We start from the raw sequence: 19,052 nt of genomic DNA, 5'->3' as shown, positions 1-19,052 counted from the left end.
GATAAAAGCGGAGGCGATGGCGTGCTGCTTGTATATACCTTATAAGTGGAAAACTGCCACTGCGCTCCCATGACTAACATGTGTGGAATTGAGGGCGCAGAATCTTCTATATTTATAACTCATCCTCGGCTGGTGCTTATGGCCTATTTCCACTCCTGCTTACTATACACAGAGCTATTTGAGGCATTGTATGCTCCCTACACGGCGGGGATGGATTTCCTAACAAGGCAGGTCTGTGTCCCCCGCAGGAACAAACCTCAAGCTGTCTGGTTGCAGAAAAAAAAAAAAAAAAGGCCAAAAAGTCGGAGGGGTGAGAGGCCCCCTTTGCCCTGCGGTTTTGGCAGCGATTCCGAAAAAAAACTTGCGTTGGGTGTTTTTTTTTTGGGCAATTACATGCCTAGCTGGTGTCGGGCGCGGGGATCAATACTCCTGACACATTGGGCAAAGCTCATAGCAGGCACCGGGGTTTGGAAGCGTTTGCTTTTGAGAGGTTCCAGTAGCGCACGCCGCAGGATTTCACGTGTCTCACAGTCTCTCCGGGAGGACTGAAATGATTCTGTGTTCCCAGGATGTCAACTCCTTTACAAGGGGAATCATTGCAAACCCAGAAAAACATGTTTTCAAAACCCTTGTGATTCAGGAGTGGCTTAAAAACGCACCGTCAAAGGAGAAAGAGGGGGGGGGGGCTGCCTTTACAACACACAAAAGTATTCCCAAGCTATAAAAGGTAATATTTAGATTGCAAGCTGCCGTGCCCAGGCACAAGTCATAGTAAAAAAGGACATTTGTTTATGGAATAAAAATATGGCATAAAGGAGCCAAAACGGATTTATACTTTTAATATCTTTTACCACAAATAAAATAATAATTAAAAAAAAAAAAAATCCCCCCCTCTTAAAATAAATAAATAAAAACAAACCACTAAAGACAATCCCCCCCTCTTAAAAAAATTAAATAAAAAAAAACACTAAAAACAATCCCCCCTCTAAAAAATAAATAAATAAATAAAAAAAAAAAAGAAAAGAAAAAGGTGCTGGCTAATGGCAACTTCGTATCCTTTTGGCTTAGTTATCACATAGCAATAAAAAAAAAAAAAAAAAAAAAAAAAATATATATCGGTCGATCATTCGTAATTAGTAATCCTCCCCTGATACCGATATTTTGGTCATCGCATATTGGTATCTGCCGATATTTTTGGACATTTAAAAACAAATGTATTTATTTATTTTTTTACAGGTACAGTTGTGGAGGGATCTGGGGGGGTCTAAAAGACCCCAAACCCCTCCTCTGCACTTAAAAGCATTCAAAACGCCAAGTTTGGCTGTTTTGAATGCTGTCATTTTTTTTTAATTTGGCGCCGAGTACCTGGAAGCGATGTCATGACATCACTTCCGGGTTTTTACATGGAGACCCGATCAGAGCCGAATGCAGCTTTGATCAGGTCTTCAGCAGCCGTGCAGTCTGGTTGCCCGTGTCTCTCGGTGGGACGGGAGACCCGGGCGAGCTGCGGAAGGCGGCGGGAGGGGGGGGGGGGGAAGAACGTCACCTTCCGCACCTTGTAATGACAGTCGAGCGGATTCTTAGCAGCATTGGGTGTCATTACAAGTTTCGGCTATGGACGCCGGTACCGGGGTGATGCCTCTAGCTACAGGCATCACTGCGGTACAAGCACTTTCCGAAATATCGGCAATATTGGTAACCTCAGGGGCCGATTCCAATAAATCGGGGAAAGTGCATATTGGCGCTCGATATATCGGCTTTGCCAATAATCGGTCGATCCCTAGTACACACTATAAGAAAATCGGGTGACCGATTTTCCTCGTCGTTTCACAGCAAATCCCACAGGAACTTCACAGAAACTTTTTTTTCAAATCGGTGCAGCTCTGCAAAGTCGGCACTGATTTTAACAGTTTCATTACCGCCAACAGGGTGCGACTTGCCATGCGTTTTGGACCTGACAAGCTGCATCCCGTGTAAACAGGGGCTTTGCTAAACTCGCACCATTTCAAACCCACACTTCAGTGCGAGTTCTGTGAGGATTAAAAAGACATCTGTGCGCAAAGTCGGCGTCGCACTGACAGGGACAGTGCAGTTGCCAGTAATAGGCTGCGATTTGGCATGTGATTTAAAGGGGAAGAGGAGGGAGAAGGAAAAGGGGACAGGGAACAGGGAAGGGGACAGGGAACAGGGAAGGGGACAGGGAACAGGCAACAGGGAAGGGGGACGGGCAACAGGGAAGGGGGGACGGGCAACAGGGAAGGGGGGACGGGCAACAGGGAAGGGGGGACGGGCAACAGGGAAGGGGGGACGGGCAACAGGGAAGGGGGGACGGGCAACAGGGAAGGGGGGACGGGCAACAGGGAAGGGGGACGGGGACGAGGAAGGGGGACGGGGACGAGGAAGGGGGACAGGGACGAGGAAGGGGGACAGGGACGAGGAAGGGGGACAGGGACGAGGAAGGGGGACAGGGACGAGGAAGGGGGACAGGGACGAGGAAGGGGGACAGGGACGAGGAAGGGGGACAGGGACGAGGAAGGGGGACAGGGACGAGGAAGGGGGACAGGGACGAGGAAGGGGGACAGGGACGAGGAAGGAGGACAGGGACGAGGAAGGGGGACAGGGACGAGGAAGGGGGACAGGGACGAGGAAGGGGGACAGGGACGAGGAAGGGGACAGGGAAGCAAGAGAGGAAGGGGAAGAGGACAGGGAAAGGGAAGCAAGAGAGGAAGGGGGAAAAAGGAAGGGGGGGAAAAAGGAAGGGGGGGAAAAAGGAAGGGGGGGAAAAAGGAAGGGGGGGAAAAAGGAAGGGGGGGAAAAAGGAAGGGGGGGAAAAAGGAAGGGGGGGAAAAAGGAAGGGGGGGGGAAAAAGGAAGGGGGGGGGGAAAAGGAAGGGGGGAAAAGGAAGGGGGGAAAAGGAAGGGGGGAAAAGGAAGGGGGGAAAAGGAAGGGGGGAAAAGGAAGGGGGGAAAAGGAAGGGGGGAAAAGGAAGGGGAAGCGGATAGGGAGGAGAAAGAGGACGGGGAAGAGGCCATGGCAGTCTATTTTTCAACTTCCTTTATCAGACCAAGCTGTCCAGCAAAGGTGGAAGTTAGAGGGTTGTAACAAACCCGTTGTCACAGACAGGGGTGCTTACAATGATCAGCTTTGTGTAAAAACCTTTATCCCAAAAGAAAAAAATAACTGTTGCTGTAACTGCCTATAAAGTGTTATCTAGAGTTCGGCTTTAATTTGTTAGTTATGTCCATCTTAATCTGCTAGTCAGTCTATTGCTAACCCCCCTCCCTGACTGACAATGCTGCTGACCAAAGGGGTCTCCACTGCACTTTCATCCAGAGTGGAGATGCCCTAAGGCCTTATTTACACTGGCTTCACCCTTTTGTAGAGTGATCTGCAGAGGATCTCTTTTCACAGGTTGTTTTGAAAGGCAGGATGGGTTCCCAGCTATTGGCTGCAGGAAGGTAGCCCCACTGCATGGGAGAGCGCTCGCATGGACCTGAACCAATAGGCAAGCAGCCAGTGAGTGGCTAAGTTCACTCCCATGAACAGCACTTTACCCCACACACTGGTTCCAATCAGATGAAGGAATGCAGCGAGAAGCTGGTAAATAATTCCTAAAAGGCTAAAACTGGCAGAATAACAAAGACAAACTGCAGCTACGCCAATCCAAAATAATACAGCCGGGTGTGTCTGCATTTATAACAATGACTCAAGATGTTTCCAAAGCTTGATATTACAGCCGCGGGGTCACTTCAGGCAGAAGGAAAAGACCAAAAAAAAAAAAAGAATGAAAAGAACACTTCTTTGGTCCAAGGTTGTCCCCTTAAAGTGTTAGCTCACCTTTACCAAACAACTACCTATGCAGCTAAGAGGTGTCTGTAGATCATGGGGGCTCAACATGTGGCCTTCCAGCTGCTGTGAAACTACAAGTCCCATGAGGCACTGCAAGGCTGACAGTTACAAGCATGACTCTCAAAAGCAGGGGCATGATGGGACTTGTACTTCCGCAACAGCTGGCAGACCACAGGTTGAGCACCCAGGCTATAGATAAAAAATAAAAAATGTGGCACCTCTGACTAAAGTTGGATAAAGCCCTTGCTATAGGTGTAGGCCATTTATGTACCACCTGAAGCCTAGTAGAAAACCCCCCAGAGATGGCATCCTGTGTCGTCGTTAGGACGTCGCTAAGACGCTCCCAGCTGTTACTGCTCACCCACACCATCACAGGCGTTCTCAAACCATGCACATGTGTGGTCCATTATCTCTTCTATTGCAGGATCACCATGACACAACTTGCTATAGGTGTAGGTCATTGACGCACCCTCCTGAAGCCTAGCAGACAAACTCTTAGAGATGGCATCACCCCATCCTGTATCGTTGCTAGGACGTTGCCAAGACACTCTCAGCTGTTACTGCTCACCTACACCATCACAGGAGCGAGTTCTAAAAATTTGCACGTGTGGTCCATTATCTCTTCTGTTGCAGGACCACCATGACACAACTTAGTATAGGTGTAGGTCATAGACACACCCTCCTGAAGCCTAGTAGAAAAACTCTTAGAGATGGCATCACCCCATTCTGTGTCGTTGCTAGGACGTTGCCAAGACACTCCTAGCTGTTACTGCTCACCCACACCATCACAGGAGCGAGTTCTCAAACCATGCACATGTGTGGTCCATTATCTCTTCTGTTGCAGGACCACCATGACACAACTTGCTATAGGTGTAGGCCTTTTATGTACCCTCCTGAAGCCTGGTGGAAAAATTCCCACAGGTAAGGGCATTATTCAACTTTAGTCAAAGCTGCACAGTTGGTTTTTCACCTACAGGCACCCCCTTTTTTGGTGAAGGTGAACTAACCCTTTAAAAGCTTCCAATAAATTGGTGTTTTATAAAATGCATCTTACTGATCTATAAAACCTAAATACAACAAATAGAAAAACCATAAACCACAAAAATATTGAATATTATACAGCGAGCCTGAAAATAAACCCAGTGCCCTCTATACACCGACCATCAATGGATGTAAAGACAGTTTAGCCGCAGAACAGGGGTCGTAGTCGATGACTCATCTAGAACTTGTACACAGAGCAGAATTGGGGCGCATGCTGCATATCCAGCCTGGGCTGCGCTCATCCTGGGACGCGATGGGGGGGGGGGGGGGAATTGATGGGAAGTTGAAGTGACGGATTTCTCCGAGGCTCAGCAAAGCATCCTGAAGCAATTGTTCCAGACTGGCAGCGCGCACCGTCTCTCCGCGTCCTCGTCTGCCACAGACAATCTACACTGACTGGTCTGCCAATCCTGCAGAAAACATTCTGGCCTTAGAAGGAGGGGGGGGGGGGGACGAATTGGGGCAAAATAAAGAGGAGCAAACATTCGTCTTCCATTCTAGAGACCTGAAATTCTGGTCTCAAAAGGACACAAATCCTACCTACTGAACACATCTGAACTGAGATCGTCAGAAGCAATTACATAGACCAGCGGTCCTCAACCCTGGCCTACAGGGCCCACTAACAGGCCAGATTTTCAAGATAACTGAAATACATCCCAGGTGATAAAATTTGCTGCTCAGTGATTGCAGTACTCTAGTCTGCATCTCCCCAAGGTAATACCTAAAATCTGGCCTGTGAGTGGGCCCTGTAGGCCAGGGTTGAGGACCACTGACATAGACAACTCTCTATGGGCTCAATTATAACTTTGGTCAAGTTGTTATAGGACCTCTTTCATGTATTTCATATGCAGATACCATGAATCCCCCTATAAGAGACACACTGAATTCAACTAACCAACCAACCATCTCTTCATTACAGAGCCTTGGCTTCCAATTTGTGAGCCAATTACAAAGAGCACCAACCCATAGTAACCGGCTACATTTTAGAAGACCATAGGGGGGTCTTTCAGTATAGAAAGCCATAAGATTGTATGCCGCTTGGATCGTCAAGCCTCTAGGTCAGGGTGTGGCAACTTCGGCCCTCCAACTGTTGTGGAACTACATGCCCCATGAGGCACCGCAAGACTGACCTTTACAAGCATGACTTCCAGAGGCATGATATGACTTCTTTTTCTGTAGGTTGCCCACCGTTGCCTCTAGGTCAGGGGTCTACAAACTTTTCATTATGAGGGCCACATTGTATTTTTACCAATGTTTGTAGGTCGAAATAAAATCCCCCATCTCCATAAGCCTGTCACCCCTTACATTTGGCCCGCTTTACATTGGGCTCCCAATAGGAGTCCCCTCTTATATCAGCCTACCCCCACAGCTGCCCTCCTTTATACTGGGCCCCCATAGCTGTCCTCCTTTACATTGGCCCCCCTTACATTGGGTCCCCCATAGGTGTCCCCCTTTACATTAGGTCCCCAGATGTGCCCCCCCCCCTTTACACTGGGCCCCCACAGGTGTTCCTCCTTTACATTGGGCTACCCATGGGAGTTCCCCCTTACATCAGGTTACACATCAGAGTCATTCCTTATATCAGGGCCCTCATCAAAGTCCCTGTTTAGGGTAGCCTACTCTTGCGTCTAGGTCAGGGGTCTTCAAACTTTTCAGTACAAGGACCACATATTTTTACAAATATTTTCAGGTCTAAAAAAAAAATCCACATCCCCTAAGCCTGTCACTGCTTACATTGGGCCCCCTATAGCCCCTCCGCCTTACATTGGGCAGTCACCACTTTCATTGGGCCCCCCACCTTACATTGGGCCCCCCCATAGGAGTCCCCACCTTACATTGGGCCCCCCACAGGCGCCCCCACTTTACATTGGGCCCCCCACAGGCACCCCCACCTTACATTGGGCCCCCCATAGGCACCCCCACCTTACATTGGGCCCCCCATAGGCGCCCCCACCTTACATTGGGCCCCCCATAGGCGCCCCCACCTTACATTGGGCCCCCCATAGGCGCCCCCACCTTACATTGGGCCCCCCCATAGGCGCCCCCACCTTACATTGGGCCCCCCATAGGCGCTCCCACCTTACATTGGGCCCCCCATAGGCGCCCCCACCTTACATTGGGCCCCCCATAGGAGTCCCCCTACAAATTAGGGTCCACCTCAGAGTCCCTCTTTGCATGAGGCTCCCTTATATCAGAAAGAGAGACCATTGCATATAGTTTAATAAAGGCCTGGGTGCATATTGTAAAGGATATCCAACAAGTAAACATGAAGCTAAGCATACATAATCCACGGCTAGTAATGAGTCACGGCTCTAATAAAAGTAAAAATAAATTTTTGCTGCAGAGGATGCCTAAAGTCCGATTTGTTTCTTAGTGCAGACTTCTGGGAAAATCAGCCAATCGCAAGTAGGAAATTACATTTTTTGGGAAATTTCTCAGCACCATCTGCATACAGAACGCCTCCTGGTAGCCATATTGCATTCAATTTTACAAAAAAAATAGGACAGCGCTCCAGACTGAAAAGGAAAGGTCATTTAATGACAAGGAATTACAATATGCGTAGGAAATATACACGCTATATAGGTTTTGTTTTATTTGCTATATAATTTTTTTAGCACAAAAGTAGAGTTTCCCTTTATTTCTTGTTAATTCTCCCTCGGGGCAAACCAACACTATTGCTCCACGTCTGGACCCGGGGCTATGTACTGGAACCCAGAAAGCACGGATTCACACGGAATCTCTCAAGGACTTTCCCAAGGTGAGAAGTGAGGTCCTTGGTTTGGAGGAAAGCTCCGCCGGTTTCGGTAAGGAAAGCTCCGCCGGTTTTGGGAAGAAGGGGAAAATTGGGGAGGAGGGCGACACGCTAAGCATCCCGAGAACAACAGACAGAGGGGGGTCGGAGGAGATGGGAGAGGAGCGGAGGGGACATGAATGAAGTATTGTTGCTGTGCTCAGACATGGATCTCAATGGATGAGGTTGGGAATAGCAGCTCCTGGGCACAATGTGCTCCCACGTGATGTGCGTCTCCAAGTCTGGAGGGGGGGGGGGGTCACATGATCGGCTGTGTTTTTCTGCAGACATCAGACACCTTCCGCACCGCCGACGTGCAGCGGATTTTTCAGCGCGTCTCTCCAAACACGTTCATATTTTAGGGGGGGAAACGAGGGGAATGTATCCGATGACAATGATTTCATGGGCTTGGCGGGTTTGCTTGTTTATTTCTCTAAATGTAATCATTTCTTTAAAGTGACATTATTTATTTTTATTTTATTTATTTCAGGTACTTATATAGCGCCGTCAATTTACACAGTGCTTTACATATACATTGTACATTCACATCAGTCCCTGCCCTCAAGGAGCTTACAATCTAAGGTCCCTAACTCACATACATACATACATAGTAGGGCCAATTTTTTTTATTTTTTTATACAGGATCCAATTAACCTACCAGCATGTCTTTAACCGTTATCCGTAAAAATAATCCATACACATCCACTAAACTCCCATGCATGATTTTTACATATTATGGCTTATCTATAGGTAGTGTAAATATCTCCTAAAAGTGTACCGCGAAGGAGATATTTACAGTACATGCAGCCGGGGACATCACCAGCGCATGCGCTCTGAAGGAACGGCCAGCCGTTTTGTATATAAAATTATATTTTTTACTACTGCAACGGACAAGAGACCCAATATTGGGAGATATTTAACCACTTTACCACCGGAGGATTTTGCTGTCTTACGTCCGGGCCACTTTTTGCGATTCGGCACTGTGCGAATTTAACTGACAATTGCGCGGTCATGCAACGCCGTACCCAAACGAAATTGACGTCCTTTTTTTCCCACAAACAGAGCTTTCTTTTGGTGGTATTTGATCCCCTGTGCGATTTTTACTTTTTGCGCTATAATCAAAAAAATAGCGACAATTTTGAAAACATAACAATATTTTTCACATTTTTTTATATGAAATTCCCCCCAAAAAAATGTAAAAATCAAAATTTATCATTTTAGGCCAATTTGGTTTCTGCTACATATTTTCGGTAAAAAAAAAAAAAATCGCAATAAGCGTATTTTGATTGGTTTGCGTAAAAGTTATCGCGTTTACTAACTAAGGGAAAGATTTCTGTCATTTTTTTTTTTTTTTAACGAGTAATGGCGGCGATCTGCGATTTTTTTTGCGGGACTGCGACATTGTGGCGGACAGATTGGACCCTTGACTGACATTTTTTACACTTTTGGGGGTACCAGTGACATTACTACAGTAATCAGTGCTATACATATGCACTGTTACTGTAAAATGACACTGTCAGGAAAGGGGTTAATTTTATTGGAGAGGGAGGGGTTAATGTATGCCTGGTGCTTACTAACGTGTGTGGGGGGAGGTGACTGAGTGACACAGGCACAGATCGCAGGTTCAGCTATGCTGAACCCTGCAATCTGACCCTGCCTGTCACTTAGGAGATCCGCCCACTTTGTTTACACAAGCGGGCGGATCTCCACACTCGATCCCCGACGATCGGGGAAGAGCGGCAGTGATCACCGCCGCTCCTCCCCTGGCCCGACTCCCGCTGTGACTGAATACAGCGGGAGCGAGCCTCCGGCGGCGCGTGCGCGTCGCCCGCTGGGGGAGGAGTCCAGCGCTGTAGGTCTACGTCGCTGGACGATAACGAACCACTTTGCCGCAGTACAGTCAACGTGACTGGTCGGCAAGTGGTTAAAGTGACACCAAAATCTGGTTTAAAGAAAAAAATATAAATAAATCTGTGCAAATAATGCAGAAAATACCTTCCATTGCCCTCAGCCTCAACCAATGAAATCTCCAAATTATTATTTTTTTTTTTTTTGCTGCTGCGATTTGACTTACTGATAGAGGGAGGCTACATTAGTTTTATATTAGTTATATTAGTTTTATATTAGTTATTTATATATATATATATCTAGATAAATATATATAAATAAATATGTATAGATATATAAATATCTATCTTTTTTTTTTAATGTATTATTTTTTTTTTTTTATATGTAATTATTTCACACATTTTATTTATATATAACACAGCTGACTGATTGGGACAAGACACAAGTCAATTCCATATACCAGCTGACAGAGTAAAACATGGCGCTTCCAACAGCTTTAAGTGCCGGATCACACATATGTGATGTCAGACATCGCATGTGATTCGCAGCGCACTGCTATGAAAATCACATGCAATGTCTGTGCGTTGCGATTTCAGCTAGTGGCCTTTTATTGTGGCCAGTCTAAGGCACACCTGTGCAATAATCATGCTGTCTAATCTGCATCTTAATATTTCACACCTGTGAGGTGGATGGATTATCTCGGCAAAGGAGAAGTGATCACTAACATAGAGTTAGGGCTCTTTCACACGGTCCGCCTCCGTAGGCGGATCCGTGCTGCTCATCGGGGATCGATCCGCCGATCCCCGATGAGCCGGCGGATGACAGCTCCGTCTCCACTTGCAGTGCGGAGAGGGATGTGCCACAGCCCCCACTGCTCTATGGCGAATCGGATGAGAGCGGACCGCCTGTCCTCTCTCATCCGATCCGATCCCTAAATGGATGGGAAAATAAGGTTTCCATCCGTCCGGATTTCACGGACAGGATCGGACACGGATGGAAGCGGGTGTCCGCTGCCCCATAGAGCTGCATGGAGGATCCGATCAGATCCGCCTAAAAAACTGACAGGCGGATCTGATCGGACCGCCCGTGTGAAAGAGCCCTAAGGCAGGTTTGTGAACAATATTTGAAAGAAATTGGCCTTTTGTGTACATAGAAAAAGTCTTAGATCTTTGAGTTCAGCTCATGAAAAATGGGGGCAAAAACAAAAGTGTTGCGTTTACAATTTTGTTCAGTATATTTGTATTGTTTACATGCAATTTCCATGTCCCGGTCTGTAGACGACCATGGAATGTGTGACGGAGAGCTGCACTTTTTATTTGCCTTCAGGCTTGACGAGAAAAACATCGACATCCTGAATAACCGGGTCATAAAGGAACGGAGAACGGAAAGGAATGCGAGTTGCGAATACTACACTTTACAGCATGGGGAAATCCGACAAAACATCCACCCATAAATCAAAATGTCGCACGGCATTAGAAATTAGACTTTTCGTTTCTTTTTTATCGAGAGCACTTGGCTGACAACCCAAGAAAGAAATAGTAGGCCAAGAAAAGGTATTTTAAGGATCCTGTCAAAAAGTATATAAACAGGAATCCAGTCTGTCACATTTTCTAAGCCATCTAGACAGGTTGAGTACATGGCTCGACTCTCTGACTACCTAGACAGGTTGAGTACATGGCTCTCCTTCCCAACAATCTAGACAGGTTGAGTACATGGCTCGACTCTCTGATAATATAGACAGATTGAGTACATGGCTCTCCTCTCTGACTACCTAGACAGGTTGAGTACATGGCTCTCCTTTCGGAATATCTAGACAGGTTGCGTACATGGCTCTCCTCTGACAATCTAGACAGGTTGAGTACATGGCTCTCCTCTCTGACAATCTAGACAGGTTGAGTACATGGCTCTCCTTTCGGAATATCTAGACAGGTTGAATACATACCTCTCCTTTCGGAATATCTAGACAGGATGAGTACATGACTCTCCTCTACAACAATCTAAAAAGGTTGCGTACATGGCTCTCCTCCCTGACAATCTAGACAGCTTGCGTACATGGCTCTCCTCTCTGACAATCTAGACAGGTTGCGTACATGGCTCTCCTCTCTGACAATCTAGACAGCTTGCGTACATGGCTCTCCTCTCTGACAATTTAGACAGGTTGAATACATGGCTCTCCTTTCGGAATATCTAGACAGGTTGAATACATGGCTCTCCTTTGGAATATCTAGACAGGTTAGGTACACAAATCTCCTTTCCAACAATCTAGACAGGCTGAGAACATGGCTCTCCTCTCCGACAATCTAGACAGGTTGAGTACCTGGCTCTCCTCTCCGACAATCTAGACAGGTGGAGTACATGGCTCTCCTCTACGACAATCTAGACAGGTTGAGTACATGGCTCTCCTCTACGAAAATCTAGACAGGTTGAGTACATGGCTCTCCTCTCCAACAATCCAGACATGTTGAGTACAAGGCTCTCCTTTTGGAATATCTAGACAGGTAAGGTACATGAATCTCCTCTCAACAATCTAGACAGGTTGAGAACATGGCTCTCCTTTCCGACAATCTAGACAGGTTGAGAACATGGCTCTCCTTCCCGACAATCTAGACAGGTTGAGAACATGGCTCTCCTTCCCGACAATCTAGACAGGTTGAGTACCTGGCTCTCCTCTCCAACAATCTAGACAGATTGCGTACCTGGCTCTCCTTTTGGAATATCTAGACAGGTTAAGTACATGGCTCTCCTCTCCAACAATCTAGACAGGTTGCATACATGGCTCTCCTCTCCAACAATCTAGACAGGTTGCATACATGGCTCTCCTCCACCACAATCTAGACAGGCTGAGTACATGGCTCTCCTTCCCAACAATCTTATATGGCTCTCCTCTCTGACAATCTAGACCGGTTGAGTAAATGGCTCTCCTTCCCAACAACCAGGTAGAGTACATGAATCTCCTCTCCAACATCATCGGCAAGAACAGGAATAGAGGACAAATCTTCCAATGGGATACTTCCTTCTCCTTCCCATTGTGCCAATTGGACAGGAAGTCCAAGTATTTCTCTTCTAGGGGACACATCCGTCCAAAAAAAAAGCAAACACAAACCAAAACCCTTTGACAGGGGATAAAGTCCACTATACGGATTTTAATGATGATCTCTGTTATATACACCCCCCCCCCCCATATTAGGGACAGATAGAACACTGGCCACAGGGAGAATAATCCTACATACAGTCCCATTGTGAACATCCGGTTATATTTTAGTCATTGTTGAGGAATCCTCATAATTACACTAATGAGGAAATGACTCATAAGAATCCATGGATCATGAATCACCATAAAGCTGTCCATACATTGAAATTAACAGATTTCTCCATCCCCACCAAACTGCACAGATGGACAGATGGACAGATCACCCGCTGATGCCAATGTATTCTGACAGCCGACAGGGGAACCCAACCTATTCATACACACGAGGCGGCGCCACAACCGCTTGCAATGAAAATTGTTGCAGCGTGGAGGTGCGGGCTTTTACGGTTAAAAACAGGCAGTGAAGAGGTGATCTTTGCATCTCCTCCTAAGCACCTGTCAAACACCCTCTGAAAAGCAATCCACTGCACATCAGTCTTCTGAGGGCATCATTAATGTAAATAACCCCTCGCTGATACAACGTGGATTTATTAATAGAAACGCATTGTAAATGTTCACATAGCGACATCTCAGGAGAAGCATCCTTCCACTTTATCCTAGACTCCCTACACATAGCATTAGTTCCATACAAAGTACACGGCTGTGCGGAAGGGGGATCTGTCTGTACAGGGTCAGCTCCACCCTGAACCCACACCGGATTTTCCATCCACCTCTGTCACTAATAATTTATGTGCCGCTCTTCTTTCACCAGCAATATAATCCGTCTCCAGTGCTGGAATACAATCCCAATTCAGGTCACTGCTAATAGTGAAGCGGTGCATAGGTACAAACAGGTGTGTGTATGCACATATGTGTGTGTGTGTGTGTGTGTGTGTGTGTGTGTGTGTGTGTGTGTGTGTGTGGGGGGTGGGGGTGTGTATGTATGTATGCACATATGTGGGTGTGTGTATGTATGTATGAATGAATGAATGTGGGTAAGTACGTGTGTGTTTATGTGGGTGTGTGTGTACGTGTGTGTGTGTATGTATGTATGTATGTATGTATGTATATGTATGAGTGTATGTATGTATGCACATATGTGGGTGTGTGTACGTATGTATGAATGTGGGTACGTACGCACGTGTGTGTGTATGTATGTGGGTGCGTACGTACGTGTGTGTTTGTGTTTATGTGGGTGGGTGTGTGTACGTGTGTGTGTATGTATATGTGTGTGCGTGTGCGTATGTATGTATGTATGTATGTATGTGTGTGTACATATGTGGGTGTGTGTACGTATGTATGAATGTGGGTATGTACGTGTGTGTGTGTATCTATGTATGCACAAATGTGGGTGTGTGTACGTATGTATGAATGTGGGTACATACGTACGTGTGTGTGTGTGTGTGGGTAGGTACGTATATGTATGTATGTATGTATGTATTTGGGTACGTACGTGTGTATGTATATGCATTTACACGTGTGTAAACGTGTGTATGCACATATGTATGAATGTGGGTACATACGTATGTGTGTGTGTGGGTAGGTACGTACATGTATGTATGTATTTGGGTACGTACATGTGTATGTATGTATATGCATTTACACATGTGTGTGTATACGTGTGGGTGTAGGCACATGTGTGTGTATGCACATATGTGGGTGTGTGTACGTGTGTGTGGGGGGTGGGGGTGTGTATGTATGTATGCACATATGTGGGTGTGTGTATGTATGTATGAATGAATGAATGTGGGTAAGTACGTGTGTGTTTATGTGGGTGTGTGTGTACGTGTGTGTGTGTGTATGTATGTATGTATGTATGTATGTATGTATGTATGTATGTATATGTATGAGTGTATGTATGTATGCACATATGTGGGTGTGTGTACGTATGTATGAATGTGGGTACGTACGCACGTGTGTGTGTATGTATGTGGGTGCGTACGTACGTGTGTGTTTGTGTTTATGTGGGTGGGTGTGTGTACGTGTGTGTGTATGTATATGTGTGTGCGTGTGCGTATGTATGTATGTATGTATGTATGTGTGTGTACATATGTGGGTGTGTGTACGTATGTATGAATGTGGGTATGTACGTGTGTGTGTGTATCTATGTATGCACAAATGTGGGTGTGTGTACGTATGTATGAATGTGGGTACATACGTACGTGTGTGTGTGTGTGTGTGGGTAGGTACGTATATGTATGTATGTATGTATGTATGTATTTGGGTACGTACGTGTGTATGTATATGCATTTACACGTGTGTAAACGTGTGTATGCACATATGTATGAATGTGGGTACATACGTATGTGTGTGTGTGGGTAGGTACGTACATGTATGTATGTATTTGGGTACGTACATGTGTATGTATGTATATGCATTTACACATGTGTGTGTATACGTGTGGGTGTAGGCACATGTGTGTGTATGCACATATGTGGGTGTGTGTACGTGTGTATGAATGTGGGTACGTACGCACGTGTGTGTATGTATGTATGTATGTATGTATGTATGTATGTATGTATGTATGTGGGTGCGTACGTACGTACGTGTTTGTGTTTATGTGGGTGGGTGGGTGTGTGTGTGTGTGTGTGTGTGTGTATGTATGTATGTATGTATGTATGTATATGTGTTTGCGTATGCGTGTGTGTGCGTATGTATGTATATGTGTGTGCGTATGCGTGTGTATGTATGTGCGCACATATGTGGGTACGTACGTGTGTATGTATGCACATATGTGGGTGTGTGTACGCATGTATGAATGTGGGTAAATACATACGTGTGTGTATGTGTGTGTATGTACATGTATGTATGTGTGTATGTACATGTATGTATGTATGTATGTATGTATTTGGGTACGTACGTGTGTATGTATGTATATGCATGTACACATGTGTGTGTATACGTGTGGGTAGGCACGTGTGTGTATGTATGTATGTACGTGCGTCTTATGAAGGGGGGGGGGGGGGTTGGTTATTATAAAAATTCAGGCCATGGTATCCAATATGAAAATCTTCCTAGAGCGAATATCCTTGTTCACCCCAACAATAACTTCAGTTGCCAACCAGTGAAGTAGTGGTTTTGCCGTTAGATTTGAAGCGGTTATACCGGGATGACGGCTGCGGCTGTTATTTTCGGGCTGACAGTCGGCTCTCATGAAAAGCCGTCTTACTGGCTCACTAGCCGCTGGATCGCTTTTACAAGCAGCAGTGCCATATGGCAAAAAACGTCCTGGTCAGGAAGGGGGGTATTTGCGGTTTGATTTGACGCACAGCAGCGCCTCACTATTTTGAATTATACAATTCCTGGCACGCCTTGGATGCAACGGTTTTGTGCATCAGATAAAGTGGAATGGAACCCTCCTGTCCTTCATAGCCGAGGGAGACGCCAATCTTGGCCTCGGGTTGTCAGGGGCACATGTGACCAGCTAGGACACCGGCTACTGGATTGGATGGCTCGGCATTTGGGATGAGGACACACGCAGCTGTGACAGCGATCGTTCACAGTTTTTGCAAACGAAAAATTGCTTATTTATTTCATTTACCGAGTAAGAAGAAGCTAGAAGCGGATTGGTTGCTATGCACAGCTGCACCAGATTCTGTGTGCCCCCCCCCCCCTCCCCCTCCATGTATTCGGGGTAGATGATGATCAGCACATGTCTGTAGTTTCCGCAGAAGGGTGAGAACTGGGATGAACCTGTGTGTGTGTATGGAGGATCCCCCCTCCCCCCTCTACTCCATGAACGTGCTGCCTGTCTGCTGCGAGCAATACACTGCAATGGCAGCACCCCCCCCCCAGGAGGAGATTTGAGGGGGGGGGCACTGGACGCAGAGCCCAGGGCACAGAGGAGTCGCTCAGCTCACCATCCTAGCCAGGGCAAAGCACACACAGAGCGTCCTCTGCTGTCCCAGCCTGGAGGGAATGGATGGTGTCTGCTCCACGCTGCACCTTTATAGGATGCCACAGCGACAGACACAACCCTCAGCCAATGGAGGGGCCACCTGGGGCGGGGTTATCACCGCAGCCAATTGGGGAGGAGGAGGAGGGGTTTAGTGATTGATATGTTATTCAGAGCAGAAAGGAGTAAACAACCTCTTTATTGTAGAAAAGGGGGGGGGGGGAGGAGGGAGGAGTGGTTAACACCTTCACTGCCAAGGAGAATTACACAGAGAAGCAGCTTCATCCTACACCCTTCCCAGACCGTTCCGTACAGAAACAACGCAGCGCCGTCCTCGCCGATACAAATCCTTATTATTTCTATTAGATTGTAAGCTCTAACGAGCAGGGCCCTCTGATTCCTACTGTATTAAAGTGTTTTGTATTTATACTGTCTACCCTCAAATTGTAAAGCGCTGCATAAACTGTCGGCGCTATATAAATCCTATAAAATGATAATAATAATAATAATAATAATAATCATTCACAACAATGAAAGCCATAATAAACCCAAAACCAAAAACGTAACCTTTTGCAGCTTACCCATCATTAGATGTGGCGGCTGAATAGATTTTTAATTTTTTTTTTTTTTTTTTTAGCTGTTGATCCGGTGAGTAAGGGGTCCTAGCCCAGGCGGGGGTGGTAAAGAAAAAAAAAAAAAAAAAAAAAAAAAAAAAAAAAAAAAAAAGACGGTCAAGCGGCAGTTTTTACCACCCCCAGTTTAAAATGGAGTGGATCGCTTGTCAGAGGGTGTCTGACAGGTCACCGCCTCCTCACTACCTGTTTTAGTCCTGAAAATGCCAACCCCAATGAACTATAACTGTGGGCATTGCCTGTGGCTGCAGCGCTGCCCCCCTTTCCCTTCAATAGATAATGTTACAAAGAAACATAGAAAAGTGAAGGCAGAAAAAGATCATGTGGTCCATCGAGTCTGCCCTTTTTGTATTTTTTATTTATTATTGTATTTTTATTTACAAATGTTATTGTATTTTTTTTAACATTTATACAGGTTATAGTATTTTTATTTTTTTAATTTATACAGGTTATAGTATTTTTCTTAATTTATACAGGTTATAGTATTTTTTTTTTAATTTATACAGGTTATAGTATTTTTAAAAAAAATGTATACAGGTCATTGTATTTTTATTTTTAAATTTATACAGGTTATAGTATTTTTTTTTAATTTATACAGGTTATAGTATTTTTTTAAAAAATTTATACAGGTTATAGTATTTTAAATTTTTATTTTTAAATTTATACAGGTTATAGTATTTTTTTAAATTTATACAGGTTATAGTATTTTATTAAATTTATACAGGTTATAGTATTTTTTTAAAAAATTTATACAGGTTATAGTATTTTTAAAAAAAATGTATACAGGTTATTGTATTTTAAATTTTTATTTTTAAATTTATACAGGTTATAGTATTTTTTTTAATTTATACAGGTTATAGTATTTTGTTTATTTTATACAGGTTATAGTATTTTTTTAAAACATTTATACAGGTTATTGTATTTTTAATTCATACAGGTTAGTGTATTTTTTTTTTTAATTTATATAGGTTATAGTATTTATATTTATACAGGTTATTGTATTTTAATTAATACAGGTAAGAGTATTTTATTTTTTTTTTAAATGTATACAGGTTATTGTATTTTTAATTTTTAAATTTATACAGGTTAGTGTATTTTTTTTTTTTACTTTATACAGGTTATAGTATTTTTTAAAAAATGTATACAGGTTACTGTTTTTGCTATTGTATTTTTTTTTAATATATACAGGTTATTGTATTTTTTTTAACATATAGGTTATAATATTTTTTTTAGCTTATATAGGTTATAATATTTTTTTTTTTAAATGTATACAGGTATTGTATTTTTTTTTATTTATACAAGTTCTTGTATTTTTTTTAAATTTATACAGGGTATTATTTTGGTTTTTAGTTTTTACAGATAATAGTATTTTTTTTTTTTTATTTATACAAGGTATTGTATTTTTTTTTTTATTAATTTATACAGGTTATTGATTTTTTTAAATGTATACGTTGTATAAATGTAAAAACAAAACAAAAAAAAAAAAAACATAAATAAAATAAACAAAATTACAATTACATGTATAAATTAAAAATACATGTATACATTAAAAAAAAATACAATAACTTAATAAATGTGAAAAAAAAAATACAATTGGTTATCGTCTTTACTTTTATTTACAGTATACTTTTTTTTTCTTCTTTTTTTGTTCAAGTATAGATCCAGGTTTGTACAAACATGTTTGACATTTAACCACTTCAGCCCAGGAAGATTGACTTCATGACCAGGCCATTTTTTTTTTTTTTTAGATATGGCACTGCGTTACTTTGACAATTGCGCTGCCATGCAATGCTGTACACAAATAAAATAGATGTTTGCACTATAAACAAAAAAAAAAAAAAACCCCACAATTTTGAAAAACAAAAATAA

The 19,052-nt window shown here is 44.0% G+C and overlaps 1 protein-coding gene and 1 long non-coding RNA gene across 2 annotated transcripts in view; one reads left to right on the top strand and one right to left on the bottom strand.

Annotated features, from left to right (window-relative positions):
- Positions 1 to 19,052, bottom strand: part of IGF1R (insulin like growth factor 1 receptor) — a 365,402-nt gene that overhangs the window by 149,467 nt on the left and 196,883 nt on the right. The window lies entirely within an intron of this gene.
- Positions 8,159 to 19,052, top strand: part of LOC309552287 — a 376,806-nt gene continuing 365,912 nt past the window's right edge. Inside the window, exon 1 of the long non-coding RNA XR_014225133.1 lies at positions 8,159 to 8,263. This is a non-coding gene — a long non-coding RNA (uncharacterized lncRNA). The remainder of the gene's footprint in view (positions 8,264 to 19,052) is intronic.

This window comes from Pelophylax lessonae, assembly GCF_965119305.1.
Source record: "Pelophylax lessonae genome assembly, chromosome: 4".
Lineage (NCBI taxonomy): Eukaryota > Metazoa > Chordata > Amphibia > Anura > Ranidae > Pelophylax > Pelophylax lessonae.
Note: the sequence above shows the minus strand (reverse complement) of the source record. Positions and strands in the feature narration are given on the sequence as shown.